General features: G+C 30.4%; 1 long non-coding RNA gene across 1 annotated transcript; it reads right to left on the bottom strand.

Moving 5' to 3' along the window:
* Positions 1–3,242: 3,242 nt before the first annotated feature.
* LOC121120317 (uncharacterized) lies at positions 3,243–4,665 on the bottom strand. Its single transcript, XR_005865007.2, has 3 exons — positions 4,559–4,665; positions 4,296–4,448; positions 3,243–4,230 (listed from the first exon to the last, which is right to left on the bottom strand). It is a non-coding gene; the product is annotated as an uncharacterized lncRNA (long non-coding RNA).
* Between the last annotated feature and the right edge of the window lie 7,349 nt (positions 4,666–12,014).

The raw sequence follows: 12,014 nt of genomic DNA, 5'->3' as shown, positions 1-12,014 counted from the left end.
AAAAAAAAAAATAGAACAAAAGGCTCAAAATTAGTTGGTAATTTGCCAATTCTTCCTAAATATGGAATATTTAGAAATTCTTTAAACCTAAACAAGAGCTAAATCTAATTCCATCAATCAACAATGTTCAGAATACTAATTAGAAGGAAGAGGGGTTGAAAAATGAAGATCTGATATCAAAATACAGTATCAATTTTTTTGCATGGGAAGTAATGCATGAGGCTGATCATATATTTTAATATAAGAAAGAGGATATTTCGCTTAGGAGGGTAAGGGGTTAATACTCGTGTATTTTGAAACTCCGGATTCTTTCAAATTAAATATAACAATTACTCGTTCTTTTCATAAACTTAGCATCTTTTTTATTTAATTATATGTTAAATAAATGTGAACACAGACACTTTCATCAGTTTAAGTAGACACTTCTCTACTTTCATTGTATCTCGTAACCCTTCTTCCTAAAATAAATATGAAAAAAGGCCCAAAATCAGTCGGTAGATGTTAAATCTTTCTTACCATCTATGGAAGGATTATTCATTAACTATTCTTGGAAATTGTTCAAAACTTAACCAGAGCTATTTATAATTCAAGTAATTAATGTTCCGAACACTGATAAAGAGAAAAGAAACAAAAAAATTAACAGATGTATAACAAATACACCGTCATATGTGATAAAATTGAAGGGGTATCATCCATTTAAATCGATTAATAACTATAATTATCCATTCATAAAAAATAAATAACGATTAAAATGGGTTGTAAGACAATTTGCCAAAACAAGATTTAATAAATGGAACGTAACAAAGTACTTATGATATATTTTCATGTCATTCCGGTTTTTAAAGATTTTGTCAGAAATTTAAATTAAATGAAAATGAATCAAACACAACTAAATTAATAAATACATTAGATATCGGATTTGCCTGAGCCCCAATGACATTTGTCCTGCCCGAAATGATGGAAACTGTCTAAATATCTTATAAATTGAAATCGTCTCAAAAAAATGTTTGATGATGAGTGAGTAGGCAAAGGAGAAACTAAGACATATTTTAGAACGCACAATTGATAACTGGACAACAAATACAAGGGTAGAAAATGCTCTGATCCAGCAACAGTCTGTACAATTTTATCACTCTACAAGGAGTACTTGGAAGAAGGAGAGTTCACTTAAATAGCGAGTTAACTAAATTTGGCATATATTTTGAAAAAAAGAGAGGAAAAATAAATAAGAAAGTGTATTAATTTAAAAATGATAAATATTATAAATCCATCATTTTTTATAACCCACCTTCAAAATAAAACTGTTTTATGTACTAATATTGTCTGGCTGGCCCACTTAATTTCATATGCAAGTATAACCCTTTCAAACCCATTAGGTATTTAAAAGTACTTTTTTTAATGATGATTTTTTTAAATTCCGTTTGCCTAGAAAATAGAGGATCACTCATGTTCCTTTGGATACAAATTGAGCTTTCTATCCTTAAAAAAATTAAGTTTAATTTTCCCATATTAATTATATATATTTCAGTACTTTTATATATCATCTATTCGACAAAAGAATTACAGATGATGCTATTGAATACAATAAAGTATTCATTGAGCATAAACAATCAAATATTTTTACCATTTTATAAAATAAATTATTGAAAAAAATTACAGGTATTATTTTTGGAAGAGTGTAGTAGGCATTAAGTTACATCACAAGCCATACATACAAAAAAATATGTTTTTTATTTATCTTCTTTTGCACAATACACAAATTTTGTCCAGGTTCATTGTCAAGTTGTTGTAAGCCAACTATTAATTTAAAAATATATATTTTATTAGCTTTATTTTCCATCATAAATATTTATATTTAACCGAATATATATATATATATAACATGAACACCACAAAGGATAGGAAGTTGAGCAAAACTATAATATACTGGCCGATACATCGCTAAAAAAAAATCCTGTACACCCCAAGGGATACCCGTGTCCCCAAGAATTCAGGCATTAACTTCTGATATATACATTTGAAGTAAACAATATTTTAAACAAAAATATCTAGATATATATTTTAAACAAACATACCTACATTTGATTAACAGATCATTTTTCTCATAAATACAAAAATTATAAAGGTTTAAAGTTGTATTTTTGTTTTTAAATGTGCAAAAATAATGATATGCAGTTCCTTACAATATATTCAAAAGTCACTTTTTTTCATGAATCAAAATTTGACATCTTAGCATTCAAAGGGAAATCGTTTTATAGAAAAATCGATTTAAAGAGAGGGGAGTAATCAGTTTTAAATTTATGGGGCACTGGTACTTCCTGGGTGTGAAAAAAATTAAGTAAATAAAAATACAAGTTTATATTGAATAAATAATTTTATTACAACATGGAGGCATCAAAGAGTTCAGACTCTCAAAGTACTGATATAACTAAAAATCTTTATTAATTTATCATATTTTTCTAATATTATTTTAAAAAATATGAACTCTACTTTAATTTCAATAATTCAAGAAAAACTATAATGAATATATATATATATGATTAGACTTTAATTACACAAAAATGACAAGGATTCTTATCATATTTATTTTATTGACCATGGATAAAGTTTCTTCTTAGATAATGGGTGAGTAGCAAGAGTTATATTCAAGTCCAAAGTAGTCGAGATTTATATGATTCTAAAGGAAATAACTTGTAAGGCCATTACAAGTCATAAGAAGAGCCCTTTCATATTAGTTATTGAGAACAGTTTCCATCATTGGAATTAAAGTCTCAGAGACTGAAAAGGAGACGAAGATCATTTGCCTTCTTTAGAAAATGGATTTTCCGTAAATTTTTTCATGGAGATTCTTATCGCTCCAGAAACGGTTCTTGTAACATTTTTTTTTTTTTTTTTTTTTTTTTGGGGGTCCACGGGGCCATAGCGGCCTTTAAATAGCATTTTTAGTACTTCACCTTTACAACTTGAGGGTTAAGGTGTATTTTGGATATTAGACGGGTTATTTGATGCTCAGGGAAGCGGCGGTTGAAGAAGGGACCAACAAGAGTTACGGTATTTTGGGGAATTTGCGTATTATTCTCGATGGATACCCTCTTTCTCAAATTGTACACCCTCAAGATTACCCTTCAAATACAGAACTGTAAGAGGTTTTTGCAAATAGTTATGAAGGGCATTGGAAATGCAGTCATCATGGTTATTGATCCTATGGAAAGATTAACAGTAGAGACAGATTAACCCGTGAGTGTGAGCGTATTCTAACATATTTGATGGAGTTCTTGGTGCTTAGAAATTGGGTGGTGGTAGTGCTTAAACTGCTTTGAGGGCCGGTACTTCACCTGTACAACCTGAGGGCGGGGTGTATTTCGGATATTATCAGAATGCTCGAGGTAGCGGCGGACGATAAATTTAAGTTAACTCGGCCCAGCAGTTCGTCTACACAACCCAATGGCGGTGGTGTATTATAGCATATTTGAAAGAGTTCTTGATGCTCAGAAATTGGGGGCGGTGCAGTTTAAATATTGATGACGTTACTATCTATGCAAAAGATCAAAATGAGCACGATAGGAATCTAAAAACTTTTATGAGAGCTTCAGATAAGATTGTTTGACAATGAATGAGAATAAATGCGAATATTCAACAACAAAAACAGAGCTTTTGTGGTGTCCGATAGAAAATGGTATGATGAAACCGGATTCAGATAGTCTGGAATCATTCATGAACATTCCTAAGCCTATGAATAAGAAAGAGTTACGACGTATTTTGGGGATATTTGCGTATTATTCTCGATGGATACCCTCTTTCTCAAATTGTACACCCTCAAGATTACCCTTCAAATACAGAACTGTAAGAGGTTTTTGCAAATAGTTATGAAGGGCATTGGAAATGCAGTCATCATGGTTATTGATCCTATGGCAAGATTAACAGTAGAGACAGATGCTTCGGATGGTGCGATTGAGGGTTTCTTGAGTCCATTTTGAATTTTTCTTTTCGAGATCGTTGAATATGTCTGAGAGGCATCATTCTGCAGTAGAAAATAAAGCTTACACAATTGTTGAAGCTGTACGAAATTGGAAGCATTTTCTGATAAAAAAAAAATTCTGGCTTCTTACAGATCAAAAAGCTGTGAGTTTCGTGTTAAACCAAAAAATTACTAGTAAGATTAAGAATGAGAAAATTTCTAGAGATGGAGGTTGGAATTGTCGTGCTTTTCTTTCGAGATCCAATATAGACCTAGGGAGAAAAATGTGATTGATTGTAGATCAATTGTCAAGAATGTGTGGAATAATGTTTGATACCTCATATGATAAACTTCTGAGTATTGATAAGAAATTGGGGCATTCTTGGATTACCCGAATGCTCTACTATGTTAGATCTTGTAATCTCCCATTTTCCATCGAAAATGTCATAGAAGGTGAGCTCCACTTGCAAGGAAACCCGAGAACTGAAACCTAAATGGATAAAGTAATAAATTAATTAAAGGTACTAAGCCTCTTGAAAGAGTAAGCCTTGATTTTAGGGGACCTTTACCTTCAAATAGCAAAAATATATATATTCTTACCTTAATAGCTGAATATTCCAGAGTTATATTGGCTTATCCATGTGTAGACCTCTCCTTTTGATTCCCTTATCAGTTTGCCAGAATATAGTCACTAGTACCGAGGATCTGCTTTTATATCGAAGGAATTGAAAACTTATCTAACTTTAAGAGGAATCGCTACAATTTGTACTACGCATTACAATCCTTAAGGGAACGGAAAGTTAAAACGATATAACGGCACATGGAAAGATGTGGCCTTAGCTCTCAAGTCTGGGGAGCTGCCTAAAGAAGAATGGGAATTAGTACTCAATGAAGCTCTAAGATCTATCGAAGGCTTACTTTGTACTGCTATTAATCCGACTCCGCACGAAAAGATAGTTAATTATCAACGAAAGATGGATCTCCAACAGACAAAACCAGCATGGTTATTAGAAACAGAGACTGTACTCCTTAAAAATCACGTGAGAAGCAATAAGAACGATCCTTTACTTGAAGAGGTTGACTTAATAGACGTGGATCCTACGTATGCCCATGTCTGCTTCGAAAATGGAAAAGAAAAAACAGTAGTACTAAAGTATTTAGCTCAAGGATCAGATTAAGTGAGTGAAAGAGATGAGAATACAGTCAAAGAAGTAGATGAGGAAAAACCATTGAGAACTGTCGTGGAGAATGATAATACAGAGCTTAGGGGATCTAATAGAGAACAACGGCGTCCTTCCTTTTTGAGGATTGATAATTAAATAAAAATAAAGCCATAGACACTGTGACGTATTAAATTCAGGGGAGAAGAATGTGCTGATATTATTGTATCGATCGTTTGTAGTGATTTGTTATTTATCAGGTGGATATTGTGTGTTTGTATACAAGTATTTATGTAAGTTGAATCTTACTTGTAGTAGAATTAAGTCGAATAAAGCCATATTTTAGGTTACAACAAATATGTCACATCAAAAAATGATACAGACGAATGATTAACAGGATAATATTTAAAAGTACATTTACAATCAATCTCATAATTCTTTTTTAATACTCCTATACAAACTTCAATGAAGGATCAAAGTAATATTTTTTAAAGGTAATCTACTTATGTAAAAAAAAAGTTTTTAAAAAAACGTTTAATCTTATTTGCTTGTGGTTGGAAGATGATAGAAAGAGGAGGCAAAACTTTCGAGAGAAAAAAGCGTCAATTTTTAAAATTTAAGAGGTTTGAGGGACCTTTAAAAACTTTTTCAAAATTTGCCATTCGTCGTTTTTAGACAAATTATAAAACAGAATATATGTAACATTATTTTCTAAAAAAATACCATTATCAAAGTAGAATTTAAGAGGTTTGAGCGACCTTTAAAAACTTTTTCATGTAATATGTAACATTATTGTCTAAAAAAACATCATTCGATAAACACTATTAAAAAATTCATTTTAAAAGTTCGCTCGAAAACATATAAAAGGTAGTTTGAAAAAAAGATGGAGTCCCGCATTTTAGCTATTTATATTTTAAAAAATAAATTCATTTTTTTAAAAGGTGGGAAAGGAAAGGGCCCTCATATTAATCTTTGTCCAAGGCCTGGATCTCTGGTAGTGTATAGTATGAAAAACTTAGACCAAAGAGTAACAGAAAAAAAGTAGTAAAAACATACAAAAAGAGACTGACTTATACGATTTACTTCAATCATAGTATTATTTGTCAAAGTATCTCTCTAAGTCATTATGCTTTCATAATTCATGGTAGGAAATTACTATAACAAACAGTTGTAATACATTGCATAACATGTACAATTAAATGAGGGTGTACAACTCATCTGTGATCATCCACAGTCACTCATCGACTACGAGTCACTTTGATAAAGCATAAAATACAAATTTACTACCTCTTTAAAATAATTATGTCTTCAGCTACATTTTAATCTACATTTACTATCCCTCCAAGGTCTTCCTAATTATCCAAATAATTCGAAAGAGTAGAGTTGCAGTACTGGATCCAAGACTTAACATTTATTTATTATTGTAACTGGTGTATCCTTCTTCCTTAGAAGGAAAAAGGAGAATATTATTTTATTCATTTTTAATAATGGTTGAGGTACTTAAATTTCAATTATCTGTTTTGAAATCTCAAAAAGATGATATAGAAACAAAAAATGTGACAAGATCACGCTTTTTGAATGAGTGTTATGCAATACGGTAGAAAATATTTCCCTAAATTGAAAAGTATTTATAAACTTTTCATTGATTTACATCCTTTTTCCGCTTTTTCCCCCTTGGCTATTTAGGGAAGTGGTTTTTAATTTTCTTGGGTAATGTTGAAATATTTTGAGGAAAATATATTTTGAGTCTAACACTTGTGTAGAAATGTAGAATTAGTCAAAGAGTACTGTGATGAAATAAATATAAAGTCAATAAAATATTTGTTTCTCAAGAAGTTCTATTATTATTGATGTACTTTAGTTCCACCTGTAAATTTCATGCTATAGTGACCTTTTACTACAAATATTTTGTTGGCATATTGAGAACTGTATGCAAGTAAAGAGCAAAACGATGTCGCCAATTGTTTGCCCAGTATTTATAGTTATTTGATAGCTTTATTTTGTCACTGGTTGAATCTTATTTGTACTTTTATTTTTTTCGACATTCTATTGATACAATATACTGAGTAGCTTTTTGCTGAGCTTGTGAGAACTAGGATATTATTATTAACTTTTTTGCTCAATGATTTAAAATTAGTAAGAATATATCAATAAACTAGTTATCAAAAGCATACTTTAGCTAAATATGCTTCTAGGGTAGTTTACCTTCATTAAGAGACGTTATCACGTTTTAAACTTACAAATCCGCACTTATAAATTTAGGAACATAATTTTCTCCTTATGTATTTATTTATCTCAACTTACCCTGTTAGAATGAATGATGAAACGTGTCTTTTTTTAATGTCCCTTTAATTGTTTAGATGGAGTTGTACTGATTAAGTATAAGTAAACATTGTAGTTATTCATTTACTCCATTGTGGAATTGATCAACTGTCACCCATTTGCCTTGATCAATGTAAGGACTTTTCGAGCTTCCTAGCTTTCATGACCTCTGTCAGAAGGTGGCTTAAGGTCCTTTTGAAAGAAACTAATTCCAAGTTGTGCTTTATATCCCTCTTGATGGTCATAGAACTCACAAAGAAGTCGTTGGCGAGGCGATTCATCGACTTTGTGTAGTCCGTCTTTATATTCTTCTAGAAACTTAACAAGAACTTCTTATCCCTCACTAAATTATCCCCTCCACTATCTGATATCCTGGAGAGGTCCTCTCCATTTTTTTTTTTTTTTTTTTTTTTCATCTTGACCAACTTGAAAACCAGAATCCTAAAACAATTAACAATGTCCGTAATTTTTATCACATTAACTGCAGCGTCTAGGAGATCTGAGATGTCCTGCCTTTTTGCTTGTTGCTCGCTCATGATGATGAAATGACTAAATGATTAGTATAGTTTGTTTATGTAAAAAAGATGATGGAAAAAGAATATTAAAAAATAATCACTAGATATTTTCATAGTAATGAGAAAATAAACATTAAATAACAGTCCATGTTTTGCTGCAATAATCTGTATAAAAACCAATGTATGTGTAATACATTGTTTGATTAATTTCAATATATTGTAAAGTAGCTGAGATGGCGTTTGTAGTTTACTATAGAAAAATTAAGACGTACTCAAACAAAACATAAAAAAAATAAAACATTGAAAAATTAGAAAAAAGAACCTGCATTTAATGGTTATAAAATATATTGATTATCACTAAGTAACACCAAATCACAGCCTCTGGCTAAAACCGACATTTATTATTGTTATTTAAGCCATGGAACGCGAAAATAGAAAACAAAGTTTTCAATTGCGGTAGGGTTGGCCTTTAAAGTTTTATTTAAAAATATTATATATAGTGTATATTATTTATTTAATGATTAATAAGTCGATTAAATTACTTACATATAATAAAATACATTGGATATGAAACATATTTAAATTAGAGTAATGTTTGTGCCCATAAAATATTAATTATTTATTACAATTAGTCAAATAATCGAAAAAAGCTTTAAAGACCAAACTTACTCCAATTAAAAATTTCAATATATTTTCATACCTTGTTTCTTAAATAACAATAGCAAAAGTGGGTTATAGCCAATTAGCTTTCTAAAATCTGAATTCTGTTGCATATTGTTATTTATTTTATTTTCTAAAAAAAAGTTTTTAGATTTTAGCATATCTAGAAATAATATTAAAAGTATGAAATTATTTTTTCCAAAGAGTTTCTTTTTATACTTATACAAATATGGAAACATTATTTGGTCGTAAGTTCCTTATTTATTTGATATAAACCTATTTGTTTTTCCACCCTTTTACAGAACATACACAATTTTTGCTTTTTGCTCAATTACTTGGAACTTTTTTAACTCAGACACTTGAAAAGTTAGCATAAGATACCAACAACATATGTCTGTATTTGTTCGAATTTATGAAGAGGTTATATCAGTTGGTTATTTTTTTACAAATTATATTTCAATGGAACCAGTTAAACGGTGCTCTGGGGAAACAGTAAGAAAAATCAATGTGCGTGAGCACAACAATCGGTTATCCATGGAGAAGTATATAAATATACTAACATTAATTTCAAACTGGTGCAACTCCATCGAAAAAATGTTACTCTTTCCATCCTGGCTAACAAAAATGGCTCCGTTCATTGTAATTATTAAAAAACAATAAACAATATGAGACTAGTTGTAACATTATCTCAAATTTATCCTAAAAGAATGACACGTGAATTTTAATAAAATCATACCAACTCACGGCAAACTATACAATCATTCAAATGATATTTGTTGCCACAAAAGTAATGCAAAATGGAGTACATCATTGCAAAATATTTCTCCACTAAAAAAATGACTTTTTCATTTTAAAATGATTATTCATCCAATATCTTGAACAAAAATGGACAAACGAATAACTTTGTTCCACAATAATAAATGTTATAATTTACAACTAGTGGGAGAACCCGGTCTTGCTTGGAACTATGAGGCGTCGACAATAGATGGACATATAAACTTTTTTCATCAATATAAAATATATTTATTCCTCTTTTCTTTTCTTTTTCCTATTATAATTTAGCATTCAATGTAAATATAAAATACCTTCTTTTTTTTTCTTTTAGTTTCTTGATTTTTTTTAATATGAACTTAGCTACACGCGCTAGTTAGAGATAGGGCGGGTTTTGGACCCAAATCCGAAGTATCCGGGTCGGTTATAAGTATCTTGCATTATCCAAAAAGATACGAGACACGAACCGGCTTCGGTTACCCGAATGATTAAAAAGATCCGAGGAATATTTCGGATCTTAAAAAAGAATATAGATTTGCTTAATAATTACTCCAATAAATAAATAAAAATATTCTCTATATCAAACATACTTTATATTTATCTTGATAAGTGATAGGAGCCACATCTACATATGTAAACAGTAGCATCGCATTGTTATTCCGCAAGACATTACCTCATGCACAAAATGTTCCATAGTTGATTTTTACCTTTCTTTGTTTCTTTTGAGATGAGAGGTTGCTAGATATATTTACGTCTAAAGATCCAAACCGACTCTAATCTGATTAAATGTGGATCCGTCTTACCTTAAACGCTAGTTTTTACATTTTTATTTCTTCGATAAAGTAGTCACACAGTTTATAAGATTTTAAACGCAAACATCCATACAGCCAGACAAAATTTTCTTTATTAGTGTGGATTATAATGTACATTTTGTGATTATGCATTTTTTTTTTTTTAAGTTTAAGATAAAGGGCCCTTTGCAACTGTTTCCTGACCTCCTAACATATATCAATTGTTGATATTTTCATGCATAAGTTCAAAAGATTTATTTTCATTTTAATAGATCTCCGCCGTTGAAGAACTTGAGACTCCCTTTTCTTCTTTCTCCGAGTTAACGAATCACAACTCTAGGTGATGAAACAATTTGAATGAAAATATAGTGAGCAAATTGATGGCGTCCTTTTTTAAATTCGATGGATATTTCTAATTTTTTCTCACTTTTTCGATTGCCATAATCAATTTTTTTCTCACATTTGGATCATGAGGAAAACTTTAATGAGGGCGTACTTTAAATACTTGATAATTTTTAGTTCTTTGTTACTTATGAAAAGTTAGACCCTCTGGTTTTTTATCATTGAGATTGCTTGAAGTTGAAGAGGGCACAATACAATGATCAGGCATAGTTCATGGATCACAAGGAGGAAGTCGATTTACAAATACAACTCTTAAAACAGCAGTAAACAATTAGAGGAGATAAAAAAGGAGGGAAAATAAACTTTCATAGTGATGTACGTGTATGGCGGTTCATGTACGCGAGAGAAAACAAAATTACTTAGTCTTTTTATTAATGTAGTCCTAGTCTATTTACATGAAGTGTATTAACTTCTTTAAGAATGATCGGGGCGCGATCCTATGCACATTGAGTCAAGAGAATAATTTATCCTGAGCTCGTTCTGCATTGAGCTACGTCGTACCATATAGATTAATAAATTTAATATTTTAAGGAATAATCAAAAACCCAAGGTACATAAGGGCATCTATATATTTTCATGTATTAGGAAATGAATTGATTGATATTGATAAATACTGCTTTATTCAAGCAAATTCATTTATGTAATTATTCAGTAGAAGTGCATAAAAGATCAAAAGAGTGATTTAAATTAATAATTAATCATACACTTATTTTCAATAAAGGTTGTATGACGTTTTGTAGATTCAATTAAGGTGTGCACAGTGTAGTTAAACGAAAGTGGGAGGGGAAATATTAACCGTACATATGGTGTAATCAAATTAATGCAAATAAACTACTGGGTATACAGGTACAGCTATAAAACTTTGATGTTTTTGAAAAAATAAAAATTAAATCATAATATAAAACCTTTTAAATAATTGGATTTTTTAGAAAATTCCAATTTGTTAAGTAGAAAGCAGTGCCTGTACATATAAGTACATAGTTATTGCTTAGTATCTAAAAAACCATAGTTCGAAAATTGCATACTATATATATATATAACAATAGTTATAGAAACAACTATACTGTAATTAACATCAACTGTTCCTGTGTATTCTGTAGATCACTTTGCTTGCTGGTATTTTATTAATATTTTGATAGTTATTGATCTAATAAGTGCTTTAAAACAAAGTAGCGAAACACCCATATTAGCTTGAGTAGAATATTTGTCTTACTTATATGTTTTCTTCATACAAGAGGGCGCTTTCATGGCACTACAAATGACGTCACTTTCTCATTTGCTGTAACATTCTCTCATGTAAATTTTTCTTCCCATGGCAGAATTATCCTTTGTCAATTCTGTTAAAAGTGTGAATTCATAGAGTCTATGTTGTTAGTTATAAATCTAATTGAAATACACTCAAGGCCCTAAACGGACAAAAAAGGTCACTACTTTA

The sequence above is a fragment of the Lepeophtheirus salmonis genome, chromosome 6 (genome assembly GCF_016086655.4).
Source record: "Lepeophtheirus salmonis chromosome 6, UVic_Lsal_1.4, whole genome shotgun sequence".
In the NCBI taxonomy this organism is placed as follows: Eukaryota; Metazoa; Arthropoda; class Copepoda; order Siphonostomatoida; family Caligidae; genus Lepeophtheirus; species Lepeophtheirus salmonis.
Note: the sequence above shows the minus strand (reverse complement) of the source record. Positions and strands in the feature narration are given on the sequence as shown.